This window comes from Panthera uncia, chromosome X (assembly GCF_023721935.1).
Source record: "Panthera uncia isolate 11264 chromosome X, Puncia_PCG_1.0, whole genome shotgun sequence".
Classification (NCBI taxonomy): Eukaryota; Metazoa; Chordata; class Mammalia; order Carnivora; family Felidae; genus Panthera; species Panthera uncia.
Genome location: NC_064817.1, coordinates 102,259,512 through 102,283,138, shown reverse-complemented (window position 1 = coordinate 102,283,138; position 23,627 = coordinate 102,259,512). Strand labels below are relative to the sequence as shown.

Sequence of the window (23,627 nt, the reverse complement as noted above, 5' to 3'; positions counted from 1 at the left end):
TTACCTATCTGCTTTTCTGGTTATTGTTCATCTTCCAATTCCTTTGAACTTTTCTGTCAAGACCCTGCATGAGAAGCCAGAGACAAATATCATGGAGAATAATCCTGAATCTTAAATTTTGAGCTACCAATAAACAATGACAAAGCCTCTAAATTCAAGGTTCAAGGTTAAAGGAAAATGGTTCATGACTTCTTTGAGTCAGCTGTGGCTTTGCATTCCTCAGACTAAGTTTTCTACTTAAATACTTAATGGAAATAATAATGATTTCCACAATCATTTGACCTCTGTTAGGAGTCCATAATTCTAAAGTCAGGAGAAATTAATGCTAGAAGAATAGTAAGATACATTTGACATTAATTTTCAAATTAGTCATTCAAATTGTATCATTTTATCACTTTCTTTTCCTTGGCCTCATTGGTAAAACTCAGTTAATGAATCTACCAGTAAAGCACAGTTGATTAAGTGGTTTACTTATTCTGAGAGATGAGGCTTTGGCTTCACTGAAGCCACTGAGCTTATTCAAAACCCAATATACAATTTTTTTTTTTTACTTCGAAGTTTTTCTCCCTTTGAGGTATTCTATTTATTAAGAACTCAACTTTCCTGGTATCTAAATGAAAGTTTCCTTTTAAGGTATATCGCCTTTCTAATTTGTGGCCTGGGAAAAAATGTCAGAAAACTCTTTAAATCTATTTAGTGAAGTATTTTAAATGCTCATCTTGCACTTTTGAGTGAAGTGTAATTTACATTTCATAAAAGTAGAGCTGAGCAGTAAGCTGTAAGTAATTATCATATAATTAAATGTCTACTATGAAGGGAATGAAAATGTGAGCTCCTTCATGCTTTCCGTGACTGGGTTATGCAATGGCAAATTAAATTACACCTCTTTATCTCAGGAGGCTCCAGGGAACCAATTCAGGGTTTGAAGAGATACCTCTGAGTTGCCAATATAGTTTCAGTAGGAGGCTGAAGTGATGAGTTCACTGTCCAAGCAGGCCATATAAAAATGGATTCTGTAGCTTAGGTTTTAGAAATGGAAACCAAAGTGTCTGTCCCTCTCAGTGACTTTGAAAACCCCTTTTCCCTATGTTAATATTTATAAATGGGAAATAGCACCATGATAATTAATACTTAATTATCACCATAGATAAATTTTATTGTTTTCAAATTCACAAAGCAGTTGGATTTGGGGATGATATTCAAATACATTTGTAATTAGGTGAAATGCTCCCTCTAATCTGATTTTGTTTAATATCACTTAAAATATGCATTGAGTTCCTGCTAAGTTCAAGATGTCACAGGGCATTCAAAGGTTAAAAAGACATGATCCCTGCCTTGTGGAAGATTATAGTCAGGAAGGGGATAAAAGTTATGCACACAAACTACAAAACAAGGCAAAATTGGATAGTTATCAGAGAATACAAGGTGTGGAATAGCTCAGGGGAAGAAGCAATCATTTCTATTTCTGGCTAGGTACAGCTGGTCAGGTTTCAGGAAGATGGTATTTAATCTGGTGCATGAGAAATAGACTGATTATAAGAAGACATATTGAAGAGACCATGAGCAATGATAGATGTGGGAAACTAGCACAGGGGCTTCAGGTTATGAAGTTGACCAATTTTGTTACTTATTCAACAGTCAGGGTGGCAATGTATCTAAATTTGTGAATGCAACTATTGGGTTTTTCAGACTTTCTCCCTAGTCAAAACCTATAATGTGATATTTTTTACACTTTACATTGGAGCATTAGGTATAGTGAAAGATATGGATGAAAATGGAGATATGGAGCTGGGTTATAAAAGCTGTTGTGTAGATTTTATGCAAGGAAACATTCAATTAAAAAATCTTACTGATGGACTATTGTGTGCCAGATATTTAAAAAATCATGGGGAGTATAGAGATGAATACCTTCCCTGCCCACAGGAAACTAATTTAGAGGAGGCTATGCATGAGAAGTGCTGAGGGCACCTATCCTAGACAGGATATGAGGGGTCAGGAGAGGCATTCTAGAAATGGTGATGTCTGAGTTGAAATATGAAAGAGAGTATGGGCTTTCCTGAAACAGAAGACATAGGAAGAATGTTTCTAAGCAGAAAAATGAGAAGAACATTATAAGCAGAGAGAATATGCAAAGTCCCCAAGGTGTAGATAGCCTGGAGAATTCCTAGGAGTGCTAGGCTTGAACCTAGGGTGTGAATTGAATGCTAAAGAGATGAGGCTGGAGGGATCAATAGGGAGCTCACCCTGGAATGCCTTATAGAAGCTATTTTAGTGATCCAGGTGAAGATGACACAACTCAGAATTAAAAATATAGTAGTGGGGCGGGGGCACTTGGGTTGCTCAGTGGGTTGAGTGTCCCACATAGGCTCAGGTCATGATCTCATGGTTTGTGAGTTCAGGTCCCATGTCAGGCTCTGTGCTGACAGCTCAGAGCCTGGATACTGCTTCAGATTCTGTCTGTCTCTCTCTCTACTCCTCCCCTGCTCATGCTCTGTCTCTTAAAAATGAACAAAAACATTTTAAAAAATATAGTAGTGGGGAGGAAGAAGAGGGCATACGTCCATCTGAGAGAGATTGAAGGGGTATAATTGACAGGACTTGTTAATCAATGAAACGTAAGTGTTAAGGTACATAATAGAGTGCAAGGATGAAGTTCAGGCTTGGACTTGGGTGTCAGGGAGAGCCATTCACTCAGAGGGGGAACACAGGTGGATGAGAAGATTTGAGGGGGAAGTCATGAGATAAGTTTTACCTATGTTGAGTGTGAGAGGCCAGTCAGATATCCAAATGGAGAAAATAGCAAAAAGTTGGATATATTATTTGGAGTACAGGAAGGAATGTAGTTTGAGCTGCAGATATAGTTTTTAGAGTCACAGTATCAGGAGTTGCAAATCCAAATGTCTACAGGATCCAGGCAGGTAACATAAATGGATGACTCAGTCTGGGGCTGATATGGGGTAAAGATAAAAGGAGGAGATGTACATAGGCTCTGCCCAGGGCATTCAAGTTGAAAATAATCTAGTAAGCCAGCTAAACAAAACCCAGCTACAAAGCCATATGAATTTTCAAGCAGCCAGTTTTCCACCTTTGATAGAGATCACAATTAGCCATAAAGGGAATGTAGAGTTTTGGCAGAGAGAATGTAGAGTACAGAAAAAAAAAAAATAAATAAAACCAAGGGCATAACTCCAGAGGAGAAATATAAGGAATAGATAGATATTTGGGGTTAGGGGAGAAGAGAGTAAGAGAGAGCAAGAGCAAGCCAGGCAAGAAAAATTAACTGAATTTGCACCATGGAGGGGATTGCTAACTTTGCTAACTTTAACTGAAATCATTTCATTGGTGTGGTGGGGGCTGAAACCAGATTGTAGTGGATTGAGAATTTAATGGAGGAAAAGAAGTGGAGACTGAGTATGGACAACTATTTCAAGATATTTGGCTGTGAATGAGAGGTGAGCAGTTGGGTGATAGTTGGTTATTTATACATGCATGTATACCAGGAAAGACATGAGCGCAACTGTATGCTAAAGGGACAGGGTAAGGTTGAATATGGAGGAAAGAAAATGATCTGTCAATTATCTGAGGTCCCTAGAGAGGTGGAACCAGAGGAGATTCAGAGCACAGGTGGAAGGATTAGCCTTGAGGTAAGAAGAGTGGCACCTACCCTACTGAATTTGAAGATAATTTCATTTAACAAAGATTTATGGAGCTTCTGTACTCTACTAGACACTGTTATAGGTGTTAAAGATGTAGCAGTTTAAAACAGCAGGAAAAAATTTCCTGTTGTCATGGAGCTTATGTTCCAGAATGAAGTATGTACAAGAACAAATACATATAAGCTGTGCTTGGGCTTGAAGCAGACTGTGGTTGAAACATTCTTGTTGACCTTTGTTGTTGTTTAATGACCTATATTTCCTCTGTGACTGATGCAGGAGATCTCAGAACAGTAGGCTCGGAAGATGTTGGAGGAGCTTTGCAATAACTAATGTGGTTCATGTAATAGAGGGGTCTAGGAACAAACAAAGGTACTTCTGAGTAGCAACGAGACCTATAATTGTCTTGTAGTGGAAGAGGGATCCACTGACTTTTCTGTAAAGGACAAGACAGCAAATATTTCAGGCTTTTCAGGCCAGAAGGTATCTGTCACAAGTACTCAACTATGTTGTTGTAGTACCAAAGCAGCCATAGACAATAGATAAATGAATGGGCATGGCTGTGTTCCAGAAAGACTATTTACCAAAACAGGTGGAAGTCTGGATTTAGCCTGTGGGCCTTAGCTTGCCAACTGCTGTAGTAGAGTATTCACAGGATGACAACTGCTTCATAAGAAAATTTTATTTGACAGCACCAAGGAGGTGGGTAGGAGGGTGGAGGACAGTGCATTGGTTCAGGTGAGTCTTAATAAGGATCTGGAGCAGTGGGAATGGAAACTAGCATTGGAGCAGTGGGGATGGAAAGGCCAGGAGAGCAAGGAGAGATACAGTGTAATGCCAGTCAGGGAAGGAGTTGATAATCAATTATGTCAGATACTGCAGAGAGGTCTAGGAAACTGGGGCTAGAGAAGAGGATTTGTTATTGAGGAGGTTGGTGCTCCCCCTTTCTTGAAAAGTTTTCCAAATTTTATCAACACATTGCACAATTGTAAAACATAAAATAGTTAACAGGCCCCGCCCATTCCCTCTCTTCCTTCACATCCAGCCTGCTAGAAGACCAACACTTAAGTCTTCTGACTACTCCTTCTGGTAGTTGTTTTCCATTTGTATAAATAATATGCTTTTAGTGCTATTTCCTGTTATATGAATTCTAGACAGAATCTATTGACATTTTCTTATGGAATATGGGGATTTAATACTTTTACTTTACCCTCTGCTTATCATCTTTTCCCTATATCCACTCAATATAATTAAATCATCATCTTTGTTCAAATCAGTATGCTGTATTTTTCTTAGGATAGCTATGTAAGTATGGTTCACTGCTGAGCCAAGTAACATACTATGATTCTTATGTCTTTCTGTATACAACTTTTTGTTCATCCTGGAGTTAATAACTGTTTCATATTTTGCTTAATTAGAAACAATAATTATTTTAATTAAACTTTTTATTTTGAAATTAATGTACATGATAGTTGTGAAAAATAATACAGGGAGATTCCATGTCCCCTTTATCTAGCTTCCTAAAATGGTAACATCTTGCAGAACTATAGTACACTATCAAAAACAGGATTTTGACATTGATAGACTCAAGATACAGAATATTTCCATCACCACAGGATCCATTGTTTTGTTTTTCTTTTAAAAAAATTTTAAACGTTGATTCATTTCTGAGATAGACACAGAATGTGCGCGGGGGAGGGGCAGAGAGAGAGGGAGACCCGGAATCCGAAGCAGGTTCCAGGCTCCAAGCTGTCAGCACAGAGCCTGATCCGGGGCTTGAACTCACGAACCATGACATCATGACCTGAGCCAAAGTTGGACGCCTAACCAACTGAGCCACCCAAGCACCCCTGTTTTGTCTTTTTGTAGCTACCCCCACTACCCTTCCACCCTCACCCCCTCCTTAACCCGTGGTAACCACTAATCTGTTCCTCATTCTAAAATTTTGTCATTTCAAGATTCTTAAATAAATAGAGTAATATAGTATGTAGCCTTTTGAGACTATTTTTTTTTCTTTTCACAAAGAATAATTCCATGGAGATTTATCCAGGTTGTTGCATGTATTGATAGGTTAAGCCTTTTTATTACTGTGTAGTATTTCATGGTATGGATGTATCACAATTTAGTCATTCATCCATTAAAGAACATCTAGGTTATTTCCAGTTTTTGCTTATTATGAATAAAGCTGCTGTAAATGCTTCTGTACAGGTTTTTGTGTTAACATAAGTCTTCATTTCTGTGGGACAAATGCCCAGTAGTACAATTTCTGGGTTGTATGATAATTGCATGTTTCACTTAAAGAAAGGGCCATACTGTTTTCCACAGTGTATATACCATTTTATATTCCCACGAGCAACATAGGAGCAATCCAGTGTGCATCCTCACCATCATTTGGAGTCACATTTTTTTTATATTAGTTATTTTGACAAGTTTATACTAATATCTCATTGTTTCAATTTGCAGTTCTCTACTGGTTAATGATGAACAACTTTTCAGGTGCTTATTTGCCATCTGTACATCCTCTTCAGTTAAATAGCTGTTCATGTTTTTCCCTATTTTCTAATAGGATTTTTTAAATTTTGAGTTTTAAGTGCTCTTAATATGTTCCAGCTAAAAGTCCTTTGTCAGATTTGAATTTTGCAAATATTTTCTCCTACTCTGTAGTTAGTCTTTTTTTTTTTTTCTTTTTTCAACGTTTTTTTTTTTTTTAATTTATTTTTGGGACAGAGAGAGACAGAGCATGAACGGGGGAGGGGCAGAGAGAGAGGGAGACACAGAATCGGAAACAGGCTCCAGGCTCCGAGCCATCAGCCCAGAGCCTGACGCGGGGCTCGAACTCACGGACCGCGAGATCGTGACCTGGCTGAAGTCGGACGCTTAACCGACTGCGCCACCCAGGCGCCCCTGTAGTTAGTCTTTTCATGCTCTTAACAGGGTCTTTTTCAAAGCAAATATTTTTAATTTTGATAAAGTCCAATTTATCAATTTTTCCTTATGAATTGTGCTTTTGTTGTCAAGTCTAAGAACTCTTTGCTTAGCCCTACACCTCAAACGTTTCTCCTATGTTTTTTTTTTCTAAAAGTTCGATAGCTTTATATTTTAAATTTAAATGCTTGACCAGTTTTGAGTTAATTTTTCTATAAGGTATGAAATTTATTTTTTATTTTTTATTTTTTTCAATATATGAAGTTTATTGTCAAATTGGTTTCCATACAACACCCAGTGCTCATCCCAAAAGGTGCCCTCCTCAATACCCATCACCCACCCTCCCCTCCCTCCCACCCCCCATCAACCCTCAGTTTGTTCTCAGTTTTTAAGAGTCTCTTATGCTTTCTCTCTCTTCCACTCTAACCTCTTTTTTTTTCCTTCCCCTCCCCCATGGGTTTCTGTTAAGTTTCTCAGGATCCACATAAGAGTGAAAACATATGGTATCTGTCTCTCTCTGTATGGCTTATTTCACTTAGCATCACATTCTCCAGTTCCATCCATGTTGCTACAAAGGGCCATATTTCATTCTTTCTCATTGCCACGTAGTACTCCATTGTGTATATAAACCACAATTTCTTTATCCATTCATCAGTTGATGGACATTTAGGCTCTTTCCATAATTTGGCTATTGTTGAGAGTGCTGCTATAAACATTGGGGTACAAGTGCCCCTATGCATCAGTACTCCTGTATCCCTTGGGTAAATTCCTAGCAGTGCTATTGCTGGGTCATAGGGTAGGTCTATTTTTAATTTTCTGAGGAACTTCCACACTGTTTCCCAGAGTGGCTGCACCAATTTGCATTCCTACCAACAGTGCAAGAGGGTTCCCGTTTCTCCACATCCTCTCCAGCATCTATAATCTCCTGATTTGTTCATTTTGGCCACTCTGACTGGCGTGAGGTGATATCTGAGTGTGGTTTTGATTTGTATTTCCCTGATGAGGAGTGACGTTGAGCATCTTTTCATGTGCCTGTTGGCCATCTGGATGTTTTCTTTAGAGAAGTGTCTATTCATGTTTTCTGCCCATTTCTTCACTGGATTATTTGTTTTTCGGGTGTGGAGTTTGGTGAGCTCTTTATAGATTTTGAATACTAGCCCTTTGTCCGATATGTCATTTGCAAATATCTTTTCCCATTCCGTTGGTTGCCTTTTAGTTTTGTTGGCTGTTTCCTTTGCTGTGCAGAAGTTTTTATCTTCATAAGGTCCCAGTAGTTCATTTTTGCTTTTAATTCCCTTGCTTTTGGGGATGTGTCAAGTAAGAAATTGCTACGGCTGAGGTCAGAGTTTTTTTCCTGCTTTCTCCTCTAGGGTTTTGATGGTTTCCTGTCTCACATTCAGGTTCTTTATCCATTTTGAGTTTATATTTGTGAATGGTGTGAGAAAGTGGTCTAGTTTCAACCTTCTGCATGTTGCTGTCCAGTTCTCCCAGCAACCATTTGTTAAAGAGACTGTCTTTTTTCCATTGGTTATTCTTTCCTGCTTTGTCAAAGATGAGTTGGCCATACGTTTGTGGGTCTAGTTCTGGGGTCTCTATTCTTCTATTCCATTGGTTTATGTGTCTGTTTTTGTGCCAATACCATGCTCTCTTGATGATTACAGCTTTGCAGTAGAGGCTAAAGTCTGGGATTGTGATGCCTCCTGCTTTGGTCTTCTTCTTCAAGATTACTTTGGCTATTCGGGGCCTTTTGTGGTTCCATATGAATTTTAGGATTGCTTGTTCTAGTTTCGAGAAGAATGCTGGTGCAATTTTGATTGGGATTGCATTGAATGTGTAGATAGCTTTGGGTAGTATTGACATTTTGACAATATTTATTCTTCCAATCCATAAGCACAGAATGTTTGTCCATTTCTTTATATCTTCTTCAATTTCCTTTGTAAGCTTTCTATAGTTTTCAGCATACAGATCTTTGACATCTTTGGTTAGATTTATTCCTAGGTATTTTATGCTTCTTGGTGCAATTGTGAATGGGATCAGTTTCTTTATTTGTCTTTCTGCTGCTTCATTATTAGTGTATAAGAATGCAACTGATTTCTGTACATTGATTTTGTATCCTGCAACTTTGCTAAATTCATGTATCAGTTCTAGCAGACTTTTTGTGGAGTCTATCAGATTTTCCATGTATAATATCATGTCATCTGCAAAAAGTGAAAGCTTGACTTCATCTTTGCCAATTTTGATACCTTTGATTTCCTTTTGTTGTCTGATTGCTGATGCTAGAACTTCCAATACTATGTTAAACAACAGCGGTGAGAGTGGGCATCCCTGTCGTTTTCCTGATCTCAGGGAAAAAGCTCTCAGTTTTTCCCCATTGAGGATGATGTTAGCTGTGGGCTTTTCATAAATGGCTTTTATGATGTTAAATATGTTCCTTTTATCTCGACTTTCTCGAGGGTTTTTATTAAGAAATGTTGCTGAATTTTGTCAAAGGCCTTTCCTGCATCGATTGACAGGATCATATGGTTCTTATCTTTTCTGTAATTAATGTGATGTATCACATTGATTGATTTGCGAATGTTGAACCAGCCCTGCATCCCAGGAATGAATCCCACTTGATCATGGTGAATAATTCTTTTTATATGCTGTTGAATTCGATTTGCTAGTATCTTATTGAGAATTTTTGCATCCATATTCATCAGGGATATTGGCCTGTAGTTCTCTTTTTTTACTGGGCCTCTGTCTGGTTTAGGAATCAAAGTAATGCTGGCTTCATAGAATGAGTCTGGAAGTTTTCGTTCCCTTTCTATTTCTTGGAATAGCTTGAGAAGGATAGGTATTATCTCTGCTTTAAACGTCTGGTAGAACTCCCCTGGGAAGCCATCTGGTTCTGGACTCTTATTTGTTGGGAGATTTTTGATGACTGATTCAATTTCTTCGCTGGTTATGGGTCTGTTCAAGCTTTCTATTTCCTCCTGATTGAGTTTTGGAAGAGTGTGGGTGTTTAGGAATTTGTCCATTTCTTCCAGGTTGTCCAGTTTGTTGGCATATAATTTTTCATAGTATTCCCTGATAATTGTTTGTATCTCTGAGGGATTGGTTGTAATAATTCCATTTTCATTCATGATTTTATCTATTTGGGTCATCTCCCTTTTCTTTTTGAGAACCCTGGCTAGAGGTTTATCAATTTTGTTTATTTTTTCAAAAAAACAACTCTTGGTTTTGTTGATCTGCTCTACAGTTTTTTTTTTTCAGATTCTATATTGTTTATTTCTGCTCTGATCTTTATTATTTCTCATCTTCTGCTGGGTGTGGGGTGTCTTTGCTGTTCTGCTTCTATTTCCTTTAGGTGTGCTGTTAGATTTTGTATTTGCGATTTTTCTTGTTCTTGAGATAAGCCTGGATTACAATGTATTTTCCTCTCAGGACTGCCTTCGCTGCATCCCAATGTGTTTGGATTGTTGTATTTTCATTTTCATTTGTTTCCATATATTTCTTAATTTCTTCTCTAATTGTCTGGTTGACCCATTCATTCTTTAGTAGGGTGTTCTTTAACCTCCATGCTTTTGGAGGTTTTCCAGACTTTTTCCTGTGTTTTTGATTTCAAGCTTCGTAGCATTGTGGTCTGAAAGTATGCATGGTATGATCTCAATTCTTGTACACTTATGAAGGGCTGTTTTGTGACACAGTATGTGATCTATCTTGGAGAATGTTGCATGTGCACTCGAGAAGAAAGTATATTCTGTTGCTTTGGGATGCAGAGTTCTAAATATATCTGTCAAGTCCATCTGATCCAATGTATCATTCAGGGCCCTTGTTTCTTTATTGACCGTGTGTCTAGATGCTCTATCCATTTCTGTAAGTGGAGTGTTAAAGTCCCCTGCAATTACCACATTCTTATCAATAAGGTTGCTTATGTGTGTGAGTAATTGTTTTATATATTTGGGGGGCTCCCGTATTCGGCGCATAGACATTTATAATTGTTAGCTCTTCCTGATGGATAGACCCTGCAATTATTATATAATGCTCTTCTTCATCTCTTGTTACAGCCTTTAATTTAAAGTCTAGTTTGTCTGATAGAAGTATGGCTACTCCAGCTTTCTTTTGACTTCCAGTGGCATGAAAAATAGTTCTCCATCCCCTCACTCTCAATCTGAAGGTGTCCTCAGGTCTAAAATGAGTCTGTTGTAGACAAAATAGATGGGTCTTGTTTTTTATCCATTCTGATACCCTATGTCTTTTGGTTGGCGCATTTAGTCCCTTTACATTCAGTGTTCTAGAAAGATATGGGTTTAGAGTCATTGTGATGTCCATAGGTTTCATGCTTGTAGCAATGTCTCTGGTACATTGTCTCACAGGATCCCCCTTAGGATCTCTTGTAGGGCTGGTTTAGTGGTGATGAATTCCTTCAGTTTTTGTTTGTTTGGGAAGACCTTTATCTCTCCTTCTATTCTAAATGACAGACTTGCTGGATAAAGGATTCTCGGCTGCATATTGTTTTCTGTTCATCACATTGAAGATCTCCTGCCATTCCTTTCTGGCCTGCCAAGTTTCAGTAGAGAGATCAGTCACGAGTCTTATAGGTCTCCCTCTATATGTTAGAGCACGTTTATCTCTAGCTGCTTTCATAATTTTCTCTTTATCCTTGTATTTTGCCAGTTTCACTATGATATGTCATGCAGAAGATCAATTCAAGTTACGTCTGAAGGGAGTTCTCTGTGCCTCTTTGATTTCAATGCCTTTTTCCTTCCCCAGATCCGGGAAGTTCTCAGCTATTATTTCTTCAAGTACACCTTCTGCACATTTCCCTCTCTCTTCCTCCTCTGCAATACCAATTATGCGTATATTATTTCTCTTTAGTGCATCATTTAGTTCTCTAATTTTCCCCCTATACTCCTGGATTTTTTTATCTCTCTTTTTCTCAGCTTCTTCTTTTTCCATGATTTTATCTTCTAGTTCACCTATCCTCTCCTCTGCCTCTTCAATCCGAGCCGTAGTTGTCTCCATTTTATTTTGCAGTTGATTGATAGCATTTTTTTAGCTCTTCCTGGCTGTTCCTTAGTCCCCTGATCTCTGTAGCAAGAGATTCTCTGCTGTCCTTTATACTGTTTTCAAGCCCAGGGATTAATTTTATGACTATTACTCTAAATTCACTTTCTCTTATATTCTTTAAATCATTCTTGATCAGTTCGTTAGCTGTTGTTATTTCCTGGACGTTTTTCTGAGGGGAATTCTTCCGTTTCGTCATTTTGGATAGTCCCTGGAGTGGTGTGGGACTTCGGGGCACTTCCCCTGTGCTGTCTTGAATAACTTGTGTTGGTGGGCGGGACCGCAGTCAGACCTGATGTCTGGCCCCAGCCCACCGCTGGGGCCACAGTCAGACTGGTGTGTGCCTTCTCTTCCCCTCTCCTAGGGGCGGGATTCACTGTGGGGTGGCGTGGCCTGTCTGGGCTACTTGCACACTGCCAGGTTTGTGGTGCTGGGGATCTGGTGTATTAGCTGGGGTGGATTGGCAAGGTGCACAGGGGTGGGAAGGGCAGGCTCAGCTCTCTTTTCCTTTGGATATCTGCTTGGTGGGGGGTCCCTGTGGCACCGGGAGGGAGTCAGACCCACCGAAGGGATGGATCCACAGAAGCACAGCGTTGGGTGTTTGCGCGGTGCAAGCAAGTTCCCTGGCAGGAACTGGTTCCCTTTGGGATTTTGGCTGGGGGATGGGCGAGGGAGATGGTGCTGGTGAGCACCTTTGTTCCCCACCAAGCTGAGCTCTGTTGTCCGGGGCTCAACAACTGTCCCTCCCGTTGTCCTCCAGCCCTCCCGTTCTCCGAGCAGAGCTGTTAGCTTATAACCTTCCAGATGTCAAGTCCCTCTTGCTGTTGGAACACACTCTGTCCGGCCCCTCCGCTTTTGCCAGCCAGACTCGGGGGCTCTGCTTGGCCGGCAGGCCGCCCCTCCGCCCCAGCTCCCTCCCGCCAGTCCGTGGAGTGCACACCGTCTCGCCACCCTTCCTACCCTCTTCCGTGGGCCTCTCGTCTGCGCTTGGCTCCGGAGACTCCGTTCTGCTAGTCTTCTGGCGGTTTTCTTGGTTATTTAGGCAGGTGTAGGTGGAATCTAAGTGATCAGCAGGACGCGCGGTGAGCCCAGCATCCTCCTACGCCGCCATCTTCCTAGGATCCCCCCTAAGGTATGAAATTTAGATGCATGTTCATGTTTTGACTATGCATGTCCAGTTGCTTGAGCACTATTTGTTTAAAAGCTTATCTATCCTTTATTAAATTGCTTTTATACCTTTGTCAAAAATCAGTTGGACATATTTGTATGGGTCTTTTTATGGGTTCTCTATTTTATTCCATTGATTTAAGTGTCTCTGTGTCAATATTACATAGTCTTGATTGCTGTGGCTATATAATAAATCTCGAATTTGGGTAAGCTGATTCCTCCCACTTTATTCTTTTGTGAAATTGTTTTAGCTATCCTAGTTCCCTTGCTTTTCCATATACATTTTAGAATAATCTTGTGTATATCTGTGAAAATATATTGCTGGGAGTTTATAAGAATTGCATTAAATCTATATATTAACTTGGGGAGAATTTAGATGTTTAGTATGTTGAATTTTCCACCCCATGAACATGTCATATGTCTCCATTTATTTAGATCGTATTTGACTTCTTTCATCAACATTATGTAGTTTCTAGCATGTAAGTTCTGTATGTATTTTGTTATATTTACCCTTAGGTATTTATTTTAAAAGCAATTTTAAGTGGTATAGTATTTTTAATTTCAGTGTCCGTGTGTTCATTGCTGTTTATATACAAATACAATTGATTCTCATGTTATTATCTTATATCTTGCAACCTTGCTGAACTCACAAAAACTCAGTTTTGGAGGGTTCTTTGGGTAGATTTATTAGGGTATTCTATGTGGACAATCATGTCATTTTCAAATAGGGACACTTTTCTTCCTTCATTTCCATCTGTATGCCTTTTCTTTTCTTGCTTTATTGTACTGACTAGACCTTCTAACACTATGTTGAATAAGAGGGAGTGAGAATTGACATCCATGCCTTGTTCTTGATCTTAGTGGGGGACCATTCAGGCTTTCACAATTGAAGTATGTTAGCTGTAGGCTTTATGTAGATGCTCTATATCAAGTTGAGAAAGTTCCTCTCTATTCCTATTTTCTGAGAATTTTATCATGATGGTGTGGAATTTTTTCAAATGGTTTTTTTCTACATCAATTGATATGATCATGTGATTTTTCTTCTTTAGCCTATTATAATATGAGGGATTGCATTGATTAATTTTTCTAATATTATATCAGTCTTGCATTCTTCATATAAATTGTACTTGATCTTGGTATATAATTAATTTTATGTGTAGCTGAAGTTTTTTCTATTATTTTGTTAGACTTTTACTTATGTAGTCATGAGAAATATTGGTATGTACAGTTTTTTTTGCACTATATATCTGGTTTTGGTATCAGGGTAATACTAGTTTTATCAAATGCATTATGAAGTGTTTCTTCCTCTTCTATTATCTGAAAGATACTGTGTGGAATTGGCATTTATTCTTTAAATGTTTGGTATAATTCTACTAAATTTAATTTTATTATAGTGGTACTCAAATTATCTATTTTATATTGGGTGAGGTTGTGGTAGTTTGGATTTTTTGAAGAATCAGTCCATATCACCTAAGTTGTTGAATTGTGTGTATAGAGTTTTTCATACCATTCTCTTACCATTTTGTTGTCTACAGGGTTGTGGTGATATCCCCTGTTTCATTCTTATATTGGTGATTTGTGTTTTCTTTTTATTTCTTTGTCAGTCTTTCTAGAGGTTTGTCAACTTTATTGGTCTATTTATTTATTTCAGGTTTGTAGATTAATTTCTTAATAAATAGGTTAAAGAGAAGTTACATCTTTGCAATATTGCAATTTTCTACTAATAAACACAACCTATATCTACTTGTTCCCATAGTGTTTTCAGTTTTTTATATGCCAATATAACAGCTATTCATTTATTATAGTAATATATAATTTGCTTACCAAAAAACTAATTAAAGACATTTTGAAGGGGCACGTGGTGGCTCAGTTGGTTAAGCTTCCAACTTCCGCTCAGGTCATGATCTCACAGTTCATGGGTTCGAGCCCCACGTCGGGCTCTGCACTGACAGCTCAGAGCCTGGAGCCTGCTTCAGATTCTGTGCTTCCCTCTCTCTGCCCCTCCAACACTTGTGCTCTCCCTCTCTCTCTCTCTCTCTCTTTCAAAAATAAACATTTAAAAAAACAACAACAAAAAGAAATTTGGACAACAGAAACATAATATAAAAGAAAATACAGAGGTAAATAACAATCCCATATAGTTGTATCACACATAGAAATCCACTGTAAACAGTCTCTCGTGTGTGCTGGGCATTATTATGCAGCATATTTAATTTCACGTTGTGTAAAAATGAAGCTTCACATTTGATCTCATGATAGTAGATATTCTCTAAAGTACAATTTATAACTGCCAACATTATATCACATAAATATACTACAATTTATTCAACCAGTCTTCAGTTGTTCAACATTTCACGGATTTTTTTGGTAATGTTTTATTTTTTTAAGTGGCACTACAGTGAACAAACACACTTATAAATATGTATATGTTCTCTTGGTTCTTTAATTGTTTAAATTTTTAAATTTTAATTCAATCCATGTTACTTAACATATAGTGTAATAATGGTTTCAGGAATATAAATTAGTGATTTATCTCTTATGTGGATCCTGAGAAACGTAACAGAAGCCCATGGGGGAGGGGAAGGAAAAAAAAAAAAAGAGGTTAGAGTGGGAGAGAGCCAAAGCATAAGAGACTGTTAAAAACTGAGAACAAACTGAGGGTTGATGGGGGGTGGGAGGGAGGGGAGGGTGGGTGATGGGTATTGAGGAGGGCACCTTTTGGGATGAGCACTGGGTGTTGTATGGAAACCAATTTGACAATAAATTTCATATATTAAAAAATAAATAAATAAATAAATAAATAAGTGATTTATCAGTTACATATAACACCCAGTGGTCATCCCAGCAAGTGCCCTCCTTAATGCCCATCACTCATTTAGTCCATCCCCCCCACCCACCTCCCCTCCAGCAACCCTCAGGTTGTTCTCTGTATTTGAGTCTCTTATGGTTTGCCTCCCTCTCTATTTTATCTGATTTTTCCCCTTTCCCTTCGTTCATCTGTTTTGTTTCTTAAATTCCACATATGAGTGAAATCATATTTGTCTTTCTCTGACTGACTTATCTATTAGCTGAATGTATCTATTAGCATAATACATTCTAGTTCCATCCTCAGGAAACAAGTTGTTAATGAGGATGTAGAGAAAGGGGAACAATTTTGCACTGTTGGTGGGAATGCAAACTGGTGCAGCTGCTCTGGAGAATAGTATGGAGGTTCCTCAAAAAATTAAAAATAGAACTACTCTTTGACCCAGCAATTGCACTACTTGGTGCAGCCATTCTGGAGAACAGTATGGAGGTTCGTCAAAAAATTAAAAATAGAGCTACCTATGACCTAACAATTGCACTACTGGGTAGTTAAAGGATGCAAAAATGCTGATTTGAAGGAGCACATTGAGCCCTAATTACTCAGTGATCAAAAAGAATGAAATCTTGACATTTGCAACAACATGGATGGATCTAGAATGTTTTATTGATCTTTTTAAAGAATCATCTCTTTGTTTTGAGTATAAGACAATTATAAAGGTTTTAATGATTTCAAAAGGAGTCAGGTTCTAAACCCATTAAGTTCTGACTGGCAACTGAACCCCATGAAAACTGATATGCTCACTTTGAGGAGGTTGTCTGACCATCCACGTCAAGCTGGATCACCACAAGGTAGAGACAATGGAGTAAGGCAGGCCTAGAGCTGGTGTGTCTTCAGGATAGATAGGCATTCCAGATAACAGCAACACACTGGACAAGGGCCAAGCTGTAATGAAGGTGAACCAGGTGGAAGTTGGCTAACTGCACAGCAGGCTAGAGATTATAGTTGGTGATAAGGGCACCAGGATTGTCCTGCTGTAGCTTGGCCCATCTGTCCTGGACTGACAGTCCATTGAATGCTCCTACCAGTGGGAAGAAACAGCCTAGAAAGCACAGGGCAAAGCTCCACTGATTTAATAGCATCGTCTTTAGTGCATCTACCTTGGTGGTGCTGGGGATAAGCTGGTCAAAACCCCTGTACCAGCCGTCTACTACAGAGCCCACAAAACCACAGCCCAGAGAGACCATAGTTAGGGTCCAGCCAGTCTGGTGTTCCTGCAGACCTCACCTCTCTACCAGCTGCTGTGAGATAATGTCACTCAGAACCATCAGGAACGCAGCTGTCATGACCTGTACTTTCCATGGGTTTTGTAGTTTCTACAAAACTAAAAGGCAATCTACAGAATGGGAGAAGATATTTGCAAATGACATACCTGATAAAGGCTTAATATCCAAAATATATAAAGAACTTATAAAACACAACACCCCCCAAAAATGAATGATCCAATTAAAAAATGGGAAGAAGACATGAACAGACATTTCTCCAAACCAGACATCCAAATGGTCAACAGACACATGAAAGGATGCTCAACATCACTCATCATCAGGGAAATGCAAGTCGAAACTACAATGAGCTATCACCTCACACTTGTCAGAAGGGATAAAATCAACAAAAAAGAAACAGTTGTTGGTGAGGATGTAGAGAAAGGAGAACCCTCCTACACTGTTGGTGGGAATGCAAACTGGTGCAGCCACTCTGGAAAACAGTGTGGATGTTCCTCAAAAATTTAAAAATATAACTACCCTACAGCCCAGCAATAGCACTATTGGGTATTTACTCAAAGAATACAAAAATACTAATTCAAAGAGTTACATGCATCCCAATGTTTATAGCAACATTATCTACAATAGCCAAATTATGGAATCAGCCCAAGAGTCCATCGACTGATGATGGATAAAGAAGATGTGGTACATACATACAATGGAATACTACTCAGCCATAAGAAAATGAAATCTTGCCATTTGCAACTACATAGATCGAGCTAGAGAGTATTATGCTAAGCGAAATAAGTCATTCAGAGAAAGACAAATACCATATGATTTCACTCATATGTGGAATTTAGGAAACAAAACAAATGAGCAAAGCAGAGAGAGAGAGAGAGAGAGAGAGAGAGAGAGAGAGACACTAAGAAACAGACTCTTAGCTATAGAAAACAAACTAATGGTTATCAGAGGGGAGGTGGGTGAGGGTGTGGGTTAAATAGGTGATGGGGATTAAGAAGTGCACTTATTGTGATGAGCACCAGGTGTTAAATGGAAGGTTTGAATCACTATTTTGTACACCTGAAACTAATATTATACTTTATGTCAACTAACTGGAATTGAAATAAAAACTTGAAAAAAGTAAAGAACCATCTGTTTATTTCATAGATTTTCTCTATTATTTTTCTATTTTCACTTTTATTGACTGCTCTTTATCATTTCTTTCCTACTGATTGCTTTGGGTTTATTTTTCTTTTTGTTTTCTAAGTTCTTGAGCTGAGAGCTTAGAGTATTGATTTGAGACTATTACTGTTTTCTAATATATACATTTAGTGCTATAAATTTCCCTCTCAGCACTGCTTTAGCTGTCTTAACAAATTTTAATATGTTGTGTTTTCATTTTCATTCATTCATTCTGAAGCACTTTTTGATATCCTCCAACATTTCCTCTTTAACTCATGGATTAATTAGGAGTGCGTTTAGTTTCCAAGAGTTTGAAGATTTTACTGTTATTTTACTGTTATTGATTTCATGTCTGATTCCATTATGGTTGGAGAACACACTTGGTATGATTTAAATTCTTTTAAATTGGTTGAAATTTGTTTTATGGCCCGCAATATGATGTATCTTGGTATATGTTTCATGGGTACTTGAAAAGAATGTGTAGTTGACTGTTATTGAGTGTAGTGCTCTATTTATCCTGTTGGTTGACTGTGTTGCTCAATTCCATATACTTGTATATTTTCCCCTAGTATAATTGTGGATTTGTCTATTTTTCTAAATAGAGAAAGTGTTCTGTTTTTCCAATTCTAAGAACAGTTCTATCTGTTTTTGCTTTATAGATCTTTCAGCCCTGTTGTTTGGTGCATACACATTTAGGATTCCTGGTGGACTTTTCCTTTTATCATTATGTAATGCCCATCTCTGTCTCTGGTAATTTTCTTTGAAGTTTACTTTATGTGATATTAATATGGCTATTCCTAGTGATACTAATATGGCTATTCCTAGTCTCCTTTGCTTGATATGTCATTTTCTCTATTTTTACTTTCAACCTGTCAATATCATTATATTTTAAGTGAGTTTCTTGTAGACAACATAAAGTCGGGTCATGTTTTTAAATTCACACTGCTAATCTCTGTCTTTTAACTGGTATATTTAGACCATTGTAAATTATCATTATATCAGGGTTGAAGTCTGCCATTTTATTTTTTGTTTTCTGTTTTTGATTTATAGGCTTTACTTATTTTATTTTCCTGTGGGTTACTTGAACATTATTTAGAATTCCATTTTGATTTATCTATAGTGTTTTTTAAAGTTTATTTATTTTGAGAGAGAGAGAACATGTGTGTGCATGTGAGTGGGAAAGGGACAGAGAGAGAGAAAGAGAGGGAGAGAGAGAATCCCAAGCAGGATCCACACTTTCAGTGCAGAGCCTGACATGGGGCCCAATCCCACCAACTGCGAGATCATGACCTGAGCTGAAATTAAGAGACTGATGCTTAACCGACTGTGCCACCCAGGCACCCTTAGATTCTTTCTGTATAGAATTTTTAGTGATTACTTTTGGTATTACATTTTATATACATGTATGTAACTTATTACATGTATCATTTTACCAGTTTGAATGAAGTATAGAAACTTTAGCTCCCTTTACGTCCTTTTACCCTCCCTATTTATAATGTGATTGTTTTAAATATTTTCTCTACATATGTTTAGAACCACATCAGACAATATTATAATTTTTGCATTAACCATAAAACATACTTTAGAAAACTCAAGAGAAGGAAAACCTATTGTATATACCCATACTTTTGGTTACTGTGTTCTTTTCATGATGTTCCAAGTTTCTTTCTTTTACTATTTTCTTTCTGTTTAGAGAACTTCATTTAGCCATTCTTATAGGTAAGTCTGCTCATGATTAATTCTATTAGTTTTTCTGCATCTGGGAATGTCTTGATTTCCCCTTCATTCTTGATATTTTTTCTGGATATGGAATTCTAAGGTGATAGTTTTTGTTTCAGCACTTGAAAGGTGTTGTGCTACTTTATTTTGGCATTCATGGTTTCTGATGAGAAGTCTGCTATTCACATTGTTTTCCCTCTATAGATAAGTAATCATTACTCTTTCACTGATTTCAATATTATTTCTTTGACTTTAGTCTAAGAAGTTTGACTATGATGTATTGGTGTGGATTTTTTTGCATTTACCATTTTTGGATTCACTTAGCTTCTTGAACCTGTAGGGAACCATGTGGGAAGTTTTCAGCTATTATTTCTTTGAACATTTTTTTCAGACCCACCCTCTCACTCTTCTTCTAGGACTCCAATGAGAAATACAGATTTTTTGTTATAGTCCCATAAGTCAATGCAGCTTTGTGTATTATTTTTCACTATATTTTCTATTTTTCAGATGGGGTAATTTCTATTGCTCTGTCTTCTAGGTTACCAATTCTTTCCTCCATTCCCTATATTCTGATGTTGGGACCATCAATTGAGCTTTATATTTTGGTGATTTTATTTTTTAGTTCTAAAATTTGCATTTTGTTCTTTATGTCCTCTGTTCCTTTGTTGAGACTTTCTATTTGTTCCTGAGTTTCTCTGTTTTATCATTTGCTTCAATTGTGTTCATTATTGCCCACTGAAGTATGATTATGATGATGGTTAATCTTGGACCGATATTCTAACATCTGTGTCATCTTGGGGTAACCGTTTATTTTGTCTTTTTTCATTCAGTTTGAGATCTTCATGGTTCCTTGTACAAGTAATTTTCAGTTGAAGTTTGAACATTTTGGCTGTAATATTATGAGGCTCTGGATCTTATTTCAACCTGTTTCAGCTGACCTTTTTTAATTTTTTTTTTTCAACATTTTTTATTTATTTTTGGGACAGAGAGAGACAGAGCATGAACGGGGGAGGGGCAGAGAGAGAGGGAGACACAGAATCGGAAACAGGCTCCAGGCTCCGGGCCATCAGCCCAGAGCCCGACGCGGGGCTCGAACTCACGGACCGCGAGATCGTGACCTGGCTGAAGTCAGACGCTTAACCGACTGCGCCACCCAGGCGCCCCAGCTGACCTTTTTTGATACTGATTTGGCAGGTAAGAGGGGTGTCACCTCATTATTTCCAGGTAGGGGTAGAAGTCTATATTCCCTATTCAACCTCAATTAACACCCAAGGTTGGGGAAATCTTCATTACTCCTGGCAAGGGTAGGATTTCCATCTCTTCACTAGACCTCCACTGATGACTCCCTGGCTGGGAAGGAAGGAAGTGCCTTGTTAATGCTCCACATCTGACTTTCACTCATACTAAAAGTTATAGGGGTTTCATTTATGTTGGGCAGTTAGCTTTCTCTAACATCACCCCAGTGCAGAGGTCACCTTGTTACTGTTGAGGGTGTGTGGAAGACCAAGCTTCTCAGGTGATTTCTTTTTTTTTAATTATTAATTTATTAATTTATTTTTTTGTTTAAATTACATCCAAGTTAGTTAACATATGGTACAACGATGATATCAGGAGTAGATTACTTAATGCCCCTTACCCATTTAGGCCATCCCCCTTCCCACAACCCCTCCAGCAACCCTCTGTTTGTTCTCTATATTTAAGAGTCTTTTATGTTTTGTCCCCCTCCCTGTTTTTATATTATTTTTGCTTCCCTTCCCTTATGTTCATCTGTTTTTATCTTAAATTCCACATCTGAGTGAAGTCATATGATATTTGTCTTTCTCTAACTGACTAACTTCCCTTAGGATAATACCCTCCAGTTCCATACACATAGTTGCAAATGGCAAGATTTCATTCTTTTTGATTGCTGAGTAATACTCCATTGTATATATATACCACGTCTTCTTTATCCATTCATCCATTGATGGACATTTGGGCTGTTTCCATACTTTGGCTATTGTTGATAGTGCTGCTATATACATTGGGGTGCGTTTGCACCCTTGAAACAGCACACCTATATTCCTTGGATAAATACCTAGTATTGGAATTGATGAGTCATAGGGTAGTTCTATTTTTAATGTTTTGAGAAACCTCCATACTGTTTTCTAGAGTGGCTGCACCAGTTTGCATTCCCCCTAGCCATGCAAAAGAGATCCTTTTTTTCCACATCCTTGCCAACATCTGTTGTTGCCTGAGTTGTTAATGTTACCATTCTGACAGGTGTGAGGTGTTATCTCATTGTGGTTTTGATTTGTATTTCCAATGATGAGTGATGTTGAACAATTTTTCATGTGTCTATTTGCCATCTGGGTGTCTTCTTTGGAGAAGTGTCTATTCATGTCTTTTGCCCATTTCTTCACTGGATTATTTGTTTTTTGGGTGTTGAGTTTGATAAGTTCTTTATAGATTTTGGAGACTAACCCTTTTTCTGATATGTCATTTGCAAATATCTTCTCCCATTCTGTCGGTTGCCTTTTAGTTTTGCTGATTGTTTCCTTTGCTGTGCAGAAGCTTTTTGTTTTGATGAGGTCCCAATAGTTCATTTTTGCTTTTGTTTCCCTTGCCTCTGGAGACGTGTTGAGTAAGAAGTTGCTGTGGCCAAGATCAAAGAGGTTTTTGCCTGCTTTCTCCTCGAAGATTTTGATGACTTCCTGTCTTACATTTAGGTCTTTCATCCATTTTGAGTTTATTTCTGTGTATGGTGTAAGAAAGTGGTCCGGGTTCAATTTTTTGCATGTAGCTGTCCAGTTTTCCCAGCACCACTTGCTGGAGAGACTGTCTTTATTCCATTGGATGTTCTTTCCTGCTTTGTCAAAGATTAGTTGGCCATACGTTTGTGGGTCCATTTCTGGGTTCTCTATTCTGTTCCATTGATCTGAGTGTCTGTTTTCATGCCAGTACCATACTGTCTTGATGATTAAAGCTTTGTAATATGTATTGAAGTCTGGGATTGTGATGCCTCCTGCTTTGTTTTTCTTTTTCAAGGTTGCTTTTGCTATTTGGGGTCTTTTCTGGTTCCATACAAATTTTAGGATTGTTTGTTCTAGCTCTGTGAAGAATACTGGTATTATTTTGATAGGTATTGAATTGAATATGTAGATTGCTTTGGGTAGTATTGACATTTTAACAATATTTGTTCTTCCTATCCAGGAGCATGGAATATTTTCCCCTTTTTTGTGTCTTCTTCAATATCTTTCATAAGCTTTCTATAGTTTTCAGTGTATAGATTTTTCACCTCTTTGGTTATGTTTATTCCTAGGTATTATATGGTTGTTGGTGCAATCATAAATTGAATTGATTCCTTGATTTCTCTTTCCATTGCTCCATTATTGGTGTATAGGAATGCAGCCAATTTCTGTGCGTCGATTTTATATCCTGTGATCTAGCAGTTTTTTGTGGAATCTTGCCATCTGCGAAGAGTGAAAGTTTGACTTCCTCCTGGCCAATTTGGATGCCTTTTTTTCCTTTGCATTGTCTGATTGCTGAGACTAAGAGTTCCAATACTATGTTGAATAACAGTGGCGAGAGTGGACATCTCTGTCTTGTTCCTGACTTTAGAATGATATTAGCATTGGGTTTTCATATATGGCTTTTATGATCTTGAGGTATGATCCTTCTATCCTTACCTTCTTGGGTTTTTTTATGAAGAAGGGATGCTGTATTTTGTCAAATGCTTTCTCTGCATCTATTGAGAGGATCATATGGTTCTTGTCCTTTCTTTTATTGATGTTATGTATCACATTTGTTGTTTTGTGAATATTCAACCAGCCCTGCATTCCAGGTATAAATCCCACTTGGTCGTGGTAAATAACTTTTTTAATGTATAGTTGG

General features: G+C 38.0%; 1 protein-coding gene and 1 pseudogene across 3 annotated transcripts in view; one reads left to right on the top strand and one right to left on the bottom strand.

The window, feature by feature from the left end:
- The window catches only part of SMARCA1 (SWI/SNF related, matrix associated, actin dependent regulator of chromatin, subfamily a, member 1), a 267,206-nt gene that overhangs the window by 170,461 nt on the left and 73,118 nt on the right, over positions 1 to 23,627 (top strand). The gene's annotated exons all lie outside the window — the stretch shown is intronic.
- Positions 16,488 to 20,342, bottom strand: LOC125932323 (protein Mpv17-like; annotated as a pseudogene).